Source organism: Macaca mulatta, chromosome 2, assembly GCF_049350105.2.
Source record: "Macaca mulatta isolate MMU2019108-1 chromosome 2, T2T-MMU8v2.0, whole genome shotgun sequence".
Taxonomy (NCBI): Eukaryota; Metazoa; Chordata; class Mammalia; order Primates; family Cercopithecidae; genus Macaca; species Macaca mulatta.
In genome coordinates this window covers 23115498-23128409 of record NC_133407.1, presented here as the reverse complement: position 1 = coordinate 23128409, position 12912 = coordinate 23115498, and the positions used below count along the sequence as shown (strand labels likewise).

The 12912-nt window shown below is 39.4% G+C and overlaps 1 protein-coding gene across 1 annotated transcript in view; it reads left to right on the top strand.

Annotated features, from left to right (window-relative positions):
* The window catches only part of RARB (retinoic acid receptor beta), a 772903-nt gene that overhangs the window by 522523 nt on the left and 237468 nt on the right, over positions 1-12912 (top strand). The window lies entirely within an intron of this gene.

Sequence of the window (12912 nt, the reverse complement as noted above, 5' to 3'; positions counted from 1 at the left end):
CTCTCTCTCTCTCTTCAGCTGAATCCCCATCTTTTTTGATATCAACTCGTTCCCTGGCTCTCCAAAACTAGGAGAGGAAAAAATCTCAGATTCTCTCCTGTCCAAGTACTAACCAGGCCCGACCCTGCTTAGCTTCCAAGATCAGATGAGATACGGCACGTTCAGGGTGGTATGGCCGTACACCATTCTCAGATTCTCTTGGGTTTGGCAATAGCCTTGAGGCCTCTAATAATGGAAGTCTACCAGCAACAAGTTTAAAACTGTTTGTTATTTATCTTCTTGCCTCCTCTTTGTCAAGCAAGTCTGTTTTTAGCATTGCTTCTGCGATTTTTATAGTATTAACCTGCCCCAATTTGTAAGAAACTTGATATTTTCTTTGTCTTTTTCTTTCTCACATTCTGTGTGCGATTTGGTTAACTAATTAGCTTATTTTTCTCATTTTTCTCAAAATGGACCTATATCACGTCAGCAGGACAAAATTATTAGGAAGCTCTGAACAGACCTCAATTCAAATTTGCAAACCTTCTCTTCCATTATTTACTGCATCCATTTCAGGAATATGCAACATCACTCATTACTTTCCACCTCCCTCTTGAGTTCGAGAACATCGAACTGAATGCTGAAAAGACTTGAATTCCAGATGCGACTCTGCGGCATATGAACTGGACTATCCTTGGACATTCATTTAACTTCTCAAAGATTCGGCTTTTCTCATCTGTGTAACATAAATGATTATGACTATCCTGCCTATTATGAAGTCATTGAATAGCCAAGTGAGAAGTCATCTTCTGAGCAAACACTAATTGTGCACCTCTTATATGCCAAGTAATGTGTGAAGCACTTAGAATACAGAAATCAAGTGAAGTTTCTACCTGCCTTTTGGAGATGTTTTCATCATCAACACACAGCTGCCTTTACTTTAAAGTTTAGACCCATGACAAGAGAGTTCCCATAATTTGGCCTTTGGTTGTCTTACCACCTCTTTCAATGGCAAGCGGTGATTAAGTTGATGGCAGGAGGCAAGAAACCCAGCTCTGAATTCTCACAGTACTGTAGTGGCACACCTGGACAGAACCTGCTGAATTAATTTTATATCACCATACTATAGAGTCTTCTACGTAGTAAGGTCTCAGCAGAAAATTGCTTAAATTAATTCATAAATCAATCATGAATGAGTGAATCAATGACAAACATTACACTGAACCATTTAGGTTTGTTTTCGGTGCTTGGCAGTATCAATATAGATTCCTGTGATGTTCTTATTTTTTTCCTGTCTTATCTGATTCCAGTTAGTTTTCACAGGTAATTTTTTCCCTTGTTAAAATTAACTGTAAGATTGATATCTTTTGTGGGAAAACTGCTGCTGAGATTTTTTTTCTCTTACCCCAAAGTGGATTCAGTAATGTTGTGAAGAAATAAAGTAATTAAAACTAAAATTCTGATAACTCTTAATGTGGAAGGTGGCCATGATTGACAGATACTTCCATACTTCTTAACCCTAAATTTTCTTCTTGGGCCAGATAATTATGGTGAGGCCAGACAGTTCCTAAAAATAGGCCCAGTGGTCTTTGATCCAGTTCTAACAATAAACCTAGCCTTTGAGTGGCTCTAGACTATCATCTTAAGCTGTCTATGGAATTCTTTTAGGGCCTGAATATATAAAATGCTTTTTAAGGAGAGAGAGGAAGAGGTTTGCAAATCCCATAAAATAAAGTGCAGTATATTATGACTATATGTTCATGCATGTTTCTGGGGCAGTACATTCATAGTTTTTGTGGGATTCAAGACCCTCTCTCAATTCCTTTCCACCCCAAACCCTCCACCCCCCCAAAAAATAGTTAAGGGTACTGGAATGAAAGATTCTGGTCCACTTAGAGAATGCGATTTCTTAAGACTAACATAGATTCCTTTCCCAGAACTGTCACGTAGCAGTTACAAAAATGTAACCCTCCAAACTGCCCGGCGGTAAACTTCAAGTTCGGCAAGTCTATAATGTGACTCATGGAACTTTCTCATGCTTTTGCATTCAATAATCAGAAAAATCCCCTGTAACTTTGTCATGCTTCTGAAGACAGTAATCAGGAAAATCCTTGAGGAGACTGTGGTTTTATAGGATGCTAAATCAGGTTATGATTGTGTGTACCCTGATGCTATGTTTTTCCTGTCTGGAATTTCCTCTTGGGGGTGGTCTGTTCTTCTCATTTCTAAAACTTATATCAACATCCTCTTGGACCCAGAAGTGTAAGCGACTCATTTATTTTATTTTCTGTTATTTTGGATAAAGGAGAAAAAGAGCTATCATAAGCCATGGAAAGCCTTCCCATGGTACAGGCAAACTGAGCTGTTGTTCTTCCTCATACATTGTAGAACTGGAAGCTGAACTTACTGGGCTCCCCTCGATGCCCATTTTTAAGGCACTCGACATAAACCAAACTGCGCACCCCACTTACCTATTCCGAGTTAAATGCCTTGATTATTTCATCTTGCCTTTGTGGGGTTTGATGTATTGGAGACAGGGTTGGACACAGTAAGCAATCATAATTAAGAAACATCCTGCGCTTTGCTGCTATTCAATTGTTGAAGAGTCCTCTCTAGGGTTATTGAGTTTCATGAACTGGGAAAAGTAGGAATTTTGAACCACATACATTTGTTTGCAATGTCTTTTTCTTTTCTTTTCCTTTTCCATCCAGCATAGCATAACACAGAAACCATGAAACCGTGAGCACACACTCTGCATTCAGACTGACTGGATTTGAATCCCAGCTCTTCCACTTCATAAACTGTGCAACTTTGGGCAGGTTATAGTACCTTGCTGGGTCTACAGTCATCATCCAGAGAATAAAGATACTATTACTGCTTACCTCATAGGATGTACAGGAAAATTAAATAATATTTGTAAAGAGCCTAGAATAGTACCTGGTGTGTTCAAAGCACTACATGTGTGTTTTTAAATAAATCTGATTACCGAGGGTAACAGTGAAGATTCATGTGGGGATATGCTGTCAGACTCAAGCATGAGAAGCCTGATTGCCACCATTGGGCTGGTTGTTGTGGTTATTGGGTGTGTTTTTTGTTTGAGGGAATTTTAAAAATCTTTTCCATCCATCTCTTCTGAGGGCAAGGTTTTCCTTGGCTGACTTCCCACTCTCCAAGGACTTTAACATCTGAGATAATCTGATGGAATCTTTGTATTTTAACCCCTTTGTCACATAGCAAGGCACTTCAGTCAAAGCCACTTAGCCTCTTCTTGACAGGAGTTTCTCTGGCTGGAGCTTGTTTGTTTTTTTGTCCCTTCCCTAGCTTTGTTTGACCTCCACTACTTACCACTGAGCCTGATCTAGCCTTTTTTTAAAAAAAAAAAAAAAAAAGTTGTCATTATTCTACAGATGGCATTTGCAAATCAGTTTTGAGAGGAGCTGCTTGTAAGTCATCAGGATGTTCATGATTAAACATAATAGTCTGTTATCAGACTCAAAGCAAAACGAAAGCTAAGACATTGTGACCACAGCATTTTCCAAACCTCATAATTAGCTAAAATATTTCTAATGTAAGAATCACAAGATCCAGTTTAGTCATGCAAATTGTATCCTAAGTCTCATAATACATACTTGGGCCAGATCGTAGAGGATAATTTTATTTGCTTAATGAGTAGGTCTCTTATTTTTTTATTGGATGTGTCTATAATGAACTTAGCTGTCACTAATTAGAAAAAAAAATGTTAAGCAGGAATTTGGAAAATAACTTATTACATAGAAAATGCTCAGCATCATTTTTAGAAATATTCTTTTATTTTAAAAAATTCTCTGTTTGCAAGTTAATAGAAAGGAGATGTAGTAAAGATTGCTGACTACAAGATCTATTTCTTGCTGATATTCTGATTACACTTAGCTTTAAGGACAGTAAGTGCTGTATCTAGCGATTTTAGTGATTTGACAGAGCCATTCTGAATTTTTTGAAGAGAAAATTATGGAATTTTAGAACCTTCTAGCCTAGTTTCTTCCTCTTCTGGATAAGAAACTTAAGATCCACCAAACTCAAGTGTTCAGCTAAATGAAAGCAGAGTACAAAAGCTAATTTTAACTATAGGAGGGGAAAAAAGGTTTAAACGTTGCCTTTTGACATTTTTTCTAAGTTTTATTTACATTAAATATTCTTAGTGTTTTGATAAACGTACTTTTTATAATAGTCTATTTCTACATGGAAATTCTGCTGTATAATTTCATGGTCTTTGATAATCTTTAATAATTTACATGAAAGAAAAAACAACAGAGCTTAGATTTTGTTTTCTTTCTTTTTTATTATACTTTAATTTCTGGGGTACATGCACAGAATGTGCAGGTTTGTTATACAGGTAAACATGTGGATGGTGGTTTGCTGCACCCATCAACCCATCATTTACATTAGGTATTTCTCCTAATGCTATCTCTCCCCTTGCCCGACAGGCTCTGGAGTATGGTGTTTCCCTCCCTGTGCCCACATGTTCTCATTGCTCAACTCCCACTTATGAGTGGGAACATGTGGTGTTTGGTTCTCTGTTCCGTGTTAGTTTGCTGAGAATGATGGTTTCCAGCTACACCCATGTCCCTGCAAAGGACATGAACTCGTTCTTTTTTATGGCTGCATAGTATTCCATGGTGTATATGTGCCACATTTTCTTTATCCAGTCTATCATTGGTGGGCATTTGGGTTGGTTCCAAGTCTTTGCTATTGTGAATAGTGCTGCAATAAACATACGTGTGCATGTGTCTTTGTATTACAATGATTTATAATCCTTTGAGTATATACCTCCTAATGAGATTGCTGGGTCAAATGGTATTTCTGGTTCTAGATCCTTGAGGAATCGCCCCACTGTCTTCCATAATGGCTGAACTAATTTACACTCCCACCAACAGTGTAAAAGTGTTCCTATTTCTTCACATCCTCTCCAGCATCTGTTGTTTCCTGACTTTTTAATGATTGCCATTCTAACTGGCATGGGATGGTATCTCATTGTGGTTTTGATTTGCATTTCTCTAATGACCAGTGTTGATGAGCTTTCTTTCATATGTTTGTTGGCAACATAAATGTCTTCTTTTCAAAAGTATCTGCTCATATCCTTCCCCCACTTTTTGTTGGGGTTGTTTTTTTCTTGTAAATTTGTTTAAGTTCCTTGTAGATTCTGTATATTAGCCCTTTGTCAGATGGAAAGATGGCAAAAATTTTCTCCCATTCTGTAGATTGCCTGTTCACTCTGATGGTAGTTTCTTTTGCTGTACAGAAGCTCTTTAGTTTAGTTATATCTCATTTGCCAATTTTGGCTTTTGTTGCCATTGCCCTTGGTGTTTTAGTCATAGTCTTTGCCCATGCCTATGTCCTGAATGGTATTGCCTAGGTTTTCTTCTAGAGTTTTTATGGTTTTAGGTCTTGCATTTAAGTCTTTAATCTATCTTGAGTTAATCTTTGTATAAAGTGTAAGGAAGGGGTCCATTTTCACTTTTCTGCATATGGCTAGCCAGTTTTCCCAACACCATTTATTAAATAAGAAGTCCTTTCCCCATTTCTTGTTTTTGTCAGGTTTGTCAAAGATCAGATGGTTGTAGATGTGTGGTGTTATTTCTGAGGACTCTGTTCTGTTCCATTGGTCTATATCTCTGTTTTGGTACCAGTACCATGCTGTTTCAGTTACTGTAGCTTTGTAGTATAGATTGAAATCAGGTAGCACGATTCATCCAACTTTGTTATTTTTGCTTAGGATCATCTTGGCTATACAGGCTCCTTTTTTGTGCCGTATGAAATTTAAAGTAGTTTTTTCTAATTCTGTGAAGAAAGTCAACAGTAGCTTGATGGAAGTAACATTGAATCTATCAATTACTTTGGGCAGTATGGCCATTTTCAGGATATTGATTCTTCCTATCCATGAGCATGGAATGTTTTTCCATTTGTTTGTGTCCTCTTTTATTTCATCGAGCAGTGGTTTGTAGTTCTCCTTGAAGAGGTCCTTCACATCCCATGTAGGTTGTATTTCTAGGTATTTTATTCTCTTTGTAGAAATTGTGAATGGGAGTTTGCTCATGATTTGACTCTCTGTTTGTCTATTATTGGTGTATAGGAATACTTGTGATTTTCGCACATTGTATTTGTATCCTGAGACTTTGCTGAAGTTGCTTATCAACTTAAGGAGATTTTGGGCTGAGAAAATGGGGGTTTTCTAAATATATAATCATGTCATCTGCAAACAGACATTTTGACTTCCTCTCTTCCTATTTGAATACCCTTTATTTCTTTCTGTTGCCTGATTGCCCTGGCCAGAATGTCCAATACTATGTTGAATAGGAGTGGTGAGAGAGAGCATCCTTGTCTTGTGCTGGTTTACAAAGGGAATCCTTCCAGCTTTTGCCGATTCAGTATAATATTGGCTGTGGGTTCCCACTAATAGCTCTTATTATTTTTAGATATGTTCCATCAGTACCTAGTTTATCAAGTGTTATTATCATGAAGGGGTGTTGAATTTTATTGAAGGCCTTTCCTTCATCTAATGAGACAATCATGTGGTTTTTGTCATTGGTTCTGTTTATGTGATGGATTACATTCATTGATTTGTGTATGTTGAACCAGTCTTACATCCCAGGGATGAAGCTGACATGATCATGGTGAATACTCTCTTTAATGTGCTGCTGGATTCAGTTTGCTAGTATTTTATTGAGGATTTTCGCATTGATGTTCATCAGGGATATTGGCCTGAAATTTTCTTTTTCTTTTTTTTTTTTTTAATCTCTGCCAGGTTTTGGTATCAGGATGATACTGCTCTCATAAAATGAGTTAGGGAGGAGTCACTCTTTTTCTATTTTTTGGAATAATTTCAGAAGGAATGGTACCAGCTCCTCTTTTTACCTCTGGTAGAGTTCAACTATGAATCTGTCTGGTCCTGGGATTTTTTTGGTTGGTAGGATATCAATTGCTGCCTCAATTTCAGAACTTGTTATTGGTCTATTCAGGGATTCAATGTCTTCCTGGTTTAGTCTTGGAAGGGTGTATGTGTCCAATAATTTTTCTATTTCTCCTAGATTTTCTAGCTTATTTGCATAGAGGTGTTTATAGTATTCACTGATGGTAGTTTGTATTTCTGTGGGTTCAGTGGTGATCTCCCCTTTATCATTTTTTATTGTGTCTATTTGATTCTTCTCTTTTCATTAGTCTGGCTAGTGGTCTACCTATTTTGTTAATTTTTTTCAAAAAACAAGCTCCTGGATTCATTGATTTTTTTGGAGGGTTTTTCATGTCTTTGTCTCTTTCAGTTCTGCTCTGACTTTAGTTATTTCTTGTCTTCTGCTAGCTTTTGAATTTGTTTGCTCTTGCTTCTCTAGTTCTTTTAATTGTGATCTTTCCCAGTTTCTCCTGTGGGCATTTAGTGCTATAAATTTCCCTCTAAACACTACTTTAGCTGTGTCCCAGAGATTCTGGTATGTTGTGTTATTGTTCTCACTGGTTTCATAGAACTTATTTATTTCTGCCTTAATTTTGTTATTTACCCAGTAGTTATTCAGGAGCAGGTTGTTCAGTTTCCATGCTGCTGTGCAGTTTTGAGTGAGTTTCTTAATCCTGAGTTCTAATTTGATTGCACTGTGGTCCGGGAGACTGTTTGTTATGATCTCTGTTCTTTTGCATTTGCTGAGGAATGTTTTACTTCCAATTATGTGGTTGATTGTACAATAAGTGCTATGTGGTGCTGAGAAGAATGTATATTCTGTTAATTTGAAGTGGAGAGTTCCGTAGATGTCTACTAGGTTTGCTAGGTCAAGAGCTGAGTTCAAGTCCTGAATATCCTTGCAAATTTTCTGTCTCATTGATCTGTCTAATATAGACAGTGGGGTGTTAAAGTTTCCCAATATTATTGTGTGGGTGTCTAAGTCTCTTTGTAGGTCTCTAAGAACTTGCTTTATGAATTTGGGTGCTCCTGTATAAGGTACATATTTAGGAGAGTTAGCTCTTCTTGTTGTGTTCATCCCTTTACCACTATGTAATGCCCTTCTTTGTCTCTTTTGATCTTTCTTGGTTTAAAGTCTGTTTTATCAGAGACTAGGATTGCAACCCCTGCTTTTTTTTCTTTCCATTTGCCTGGTAAATCTTCCTCCCTCCCTTTATTTTGAGCCTATGTGTGTCTTTGTACATGAGATGGGTCTCCTGAATACAGCACACTAAAGGGTCTTGACTCTTTATCCAATGTGTCAGTCTGTGTCTTTTAATTGGGGCATTTAGCCCATTTACATTTAAGGTTAATATTGTTATATATGAATTTGATCCTGTAATTATGATGCTATCTGGTTATTTTGCCCATTACTTGATGTAGTTTCTTCATAGTGCTGATGGTCTCGACATTTTCATTTATTTTTGCAGTGGCTGGTACCGGTTTTTCCTTTTCATATTTAGTGCTTCCTTCAGGAGCTCTTGTAAGGCAGGCCTGGTGGTGACAAGACCCCTCAGCATTTGCTTGACTGTAAAGGATTTTATTTCTCCTTCACTTATGAAGCTTAGTTTGGCTAGATATGAAATTCTGGGTCGAAAATTCTTTCTTTAAGAAGGTTAAATATTGGCCCCCACTCTCTTCTGGCTTGTAGGATTTCTGCAGAGAGATCCACTGTTAGTCTGATGGGCTTCCCTTTCTGAGTAACCCGACCTTTCTCTCTGATGGCTCTTAACATTTTTTCCTTCATTTCAGCCTTAGTGAATCTGATGATGATGTGTGTTGGGGTTGCTCTTCTTGAGGAGTATCTTTGTGGTGTTCTATTTCCTGAATTTGAATGTTGGCCTGTCTTGCTCGGTTGGGGAAGTTCTCCTGGATAATATCCTGAAGTGTGTTTTCCAGTTTGATTCCATTCTTCCCATCACTTTCAGGTGCACCCATCAAATGTAGGTTAGGTCTTTTCACATAGTCCTGTATTTCTTGGAGTCTTTGCTCGTTCCTTTTCATTCTTTTTTCTCTAATCCTGTCTTTATGCTTTATCTCATTAAGTTGATCTGCAATCTCTGATATCCTTTCTTCTGCTTGATCAATTCAGCTATTGATACTTGTGTATGCTTCACAAAGTTCTTGTGCTGTGTTTTTCAGACCCATCAGGTCATTTATGTTTTTCTCTAAACTGGTTTATTCTAGTTAGCAATTCCTCTAACCTTTTATCAAAGTTCTTAGCTTCGTTGCATTGGGTTAGAACATGCTCCTTTAGCTCACAGGAGTTTGTTATTACCCACCTTCTGAAGCCTACTTCTGTCAATTCATCAAATGCATTCTCCACCCAGTTTTTTTCCCTTGCTACCAAGGAGTCATGAGCCTTTGGAAGAGAAGAGGCATTCTGGTTTTTGAAATTTTCAGCCTTTTTTTGCTCATTTTCCTCATCTTCGTGGATTTATCTACCTTTGGTCTTTGCTGTTGGTGACCTTCAGATGGAGTTTTTGTGTGGTCATCCTTTTTGTTGATGTTGTTGCTATTGCTTTCTGTTTGTTAGTTCTCTTTCTAACAGTCAGGCCCCTCTTCTGCAGGTCTGCTGGAGTTTGCTAGGGGTTCATTCCAGACCCTGTTTGCCTGGGTATCACCAGTGGAGACTGCAGAACAGCAAAGATTGCTGCCTGCTCCTTCCTCTGGAAGTTTCATCCCAGAGGGGCACCTGCCATATGCCAGCTGGAGTTCTCCTGTTTGAGGTGTCTGTTGACCCCTGCTGGGAGGTGTCCCCTTCAGGAGGCATAGGGTTCAGGGACCCACTTGAGGAGGCAGTGTGTCCCTTAGCAGAGCTTAAGTGCTGTGCTGGGAGATCCACTGCTCTCTTTAGAGCTGGCAGGCAGGAACGTTTAAGTCTGCTGAAGCTGTACCCACAGCCACTCCTTCCTCCAGGTGCTCTGTCCCAGGGAGATAGGGAGATGGGAGTTTTATCTATATGCCCCTGACTGGTGCTGCTGCCTTTCTTTCAGTAATACCCTGCCCAGAGTGGAGGAATCTAGAGAGGCAGTCTGGCTACAGCAGCTTTACCAAGCTGCGTTGGGCTTCACCCAGTTCAAACTTCCTGGTGGCTTTGTTTACACTGTGAAGGGAAAACTGCCTACTAAAGCCTCAGTAATGGTGGGCGCCCCTCCCCCAACCAAGCTCAAGAGTCCTAAGTCAACTTCAGACTGCTGTGCTGGCTGCAGTAATCTCAATCCAGTGGATCTTAGCTTGCTGGGCTCCATGGAGGTGGAAGCCGATGAGCAAGACCACTTGGCTCCCTGGCTTCAGCCCCCTTTCCAGGGGAGTGAACAGTTCTGTCTCGCTGGCATTCCAGGTGCCATGGGGGTATGGAAAATACTCCTGCAGCTAGCTCAGTGTCTGCCCAGACAGCTGCCCAGTTTTGTGCTTGAAACCCAGGGCCCTTGTGGTGTAGGCACCTGAGGGAATCTCCTGGTCTGTGGGTTGCAAAGACCATGAGAAAAGCATAGTATCTGAGCAGGAATGCACCATTCCTCAAGGCACAGTCCCTCATGGCTTCCCTTGGTTAGGGGAGGGAGTTCCCTGATTCCTCGTGCTTCCTGAGTGAGACAGTGCCCCACGCTGCTTTGGCTCATCCTTCATGGGCTACACCCACTGTCTAACCAGTCTCAGTGAGGTGAACCAGGTACCTCAGTTGGAAATGCAGAGATCACCAGCTTTCTCGTTGGCCTCTCTGGGAGCTGCAGACCAGAGGTGTTCCTATATGGCCATCTTGCCCAGGAACAGAGCGTAGATTTTGTGGCAAATGTTGATAAGTAAGAAAAAAAAATTACTTTCAATCGATCTACAGGTCCTGGCAATTGAAATATGAAAGTTGAGTGGATAGGAGCTTAAAAAAAATGTTTTGATTCAACCTAACCCATATTTTTTGTAGGCAAAACGAAGAGTGCAAAATTGGATAGGACATAATTTAAGGACATTATTGTCCAGGAAGGATGATGAGAGAAGTATACAGAAAACTATAATACAAAGAAAAATGTAAAAATTTTCACAAGGGAGGTACAAGTGAAGTGTTATAAGAGGTTAGAGAAGGGATGTAGGCTGTGGGGTTGTCTGATGGCTCTCCATAGTATCTATAAATTGATGGCTCCCAAATGTTTACCCCCAGGTAAACATTATCTGGAGCTCAACTCATACATCCAGCTGCCAGCTGGGTATCTCCACTTAGATACCTAATGTAGCATGTCCAGAACTCAATTCCAGTCTTGCTCCTGAAAACCTTCTTTCCTACAACCTTCCCCATCTGTGTTGATGGCAACTTCATCTTTCCAGTTGCTCAGGCCACTTGACATCATTCTTGTCTCCTTTCTTTCTTTCTTATACCACATCTGATCTAAGAGGAAATTCTATTGACTCCATCTTCAGTATGTGTCTACAATCTAATGACTTCTCCACTACCATCATCCTGGTCCAAGCCACCATTACTTCTCAACTAGATTATTGAAGTAGCCTACTAGACCGTTTCCTTGCCTCCACCCTTTCAATGCCTTATAACTTTTTCACAGCACAACACAGATCAGTTGACATCACTTGTATTTCCCAGTCTCCCTGTGGCTCCCCATTCCTCTCAAAGTCCTACATGATCTGCGGCACCTCTCAGCCTCATGCCTGCTACCATCTCTTTCCCTGACTTGGCTCCAGCCACATTGGCAGCCTTGCTGTTCCTCTTACGTGACAGTAGACTCCCATCTTGGGTCCCTGGCACTGGCTCAAATGATCTTCTCTCAGATATCCATATAGATCTTTCCTTAACTTCCTTCTACTCATTTCTCAAACATCTTCTTAGTAGGTTCTACCCTGACCCTTCTGTTTAAAATTTCAATACCCTCTCCTAGCATTTCTGATTCTCCTTATAGTTTCTTTTTTCTTATATAGCACTTCTTATCTTTTAGCATACTATATAATTTATCTATTCTTTTTTTGTTTTATTTTGTGATTTATTATCCAAATTCTTCTGCTAGGATCTGAGTTCCAAAAGGGTAGGATCCTTGCTTGTTTTGTCCACTGCTAAATCCCAAGTACCTGGAACAGTGTCTGGCACAGAGCAAGTACTCAATGAATATTTATGAATAAGTAAGCAAGTGGACTCATGAGGGAATTAGGGTTACTCCAAAAAGTGGAGGTGGTGAGCAATTTTTAAACAACACTGGCTCACAGCCCCCTAGGTAAGTCTGTTGAATCCTGTATTGAATCCTCCTTCCCAGAATAATGCACATCTGCAAATTTACACAAAATGTGGCCTTCACACCCGCAAGGCTCATTCACACCCTAAGACATCCATGGACCCAAGATTAAGAACCTATGTCCTAGGCAGAAAGAACAATATGGACAAAGATTCAGAGGCTGGAATGTGCAGCATGGGTTAGAGATTCAGCAGGAACCATTTGGCTTGAGTGTGTGATGATGTAAGAGAGCAATGGAAGACATATTTGGGTTGTATCGGAGAGGGCCTTGAATGCCACTGTGAAGGTTGTTTCTATGTAACATGCAAGGCAATAGAAAACACGAGGACCCGTGCCCAGTAATTTTGTCTTTTATTCACCACCAATTCAATGTATACATTTGCACAGTTTATTTCTGTCTTCCTTTGCTTTTTAAACATGTGAAATGGATAAAATTTCTAAAAGATTTGTACAAGCTCCCTCTTATTATAAAAGATATAGTTAAGTACTTCATTTTGACAATTAAAATACATCTTAGTTTATTAACTTCCTTTACACTTCTGACGTATCTCAGTTGCCTCATTATCTTAGAATCTGATTACTATTAATATCATTTGATTCACTGAGATCTAAGTTTTCAATTTAGTGCTTTGTTTTGATATTTAGGGGATACCTAGGAATTTCCCATCGTTCACAGACCCTAAAAATTCTCCCAAATGTGGCAATACAGAAAATGAGACCATTCTGGGCTTCTAGCTC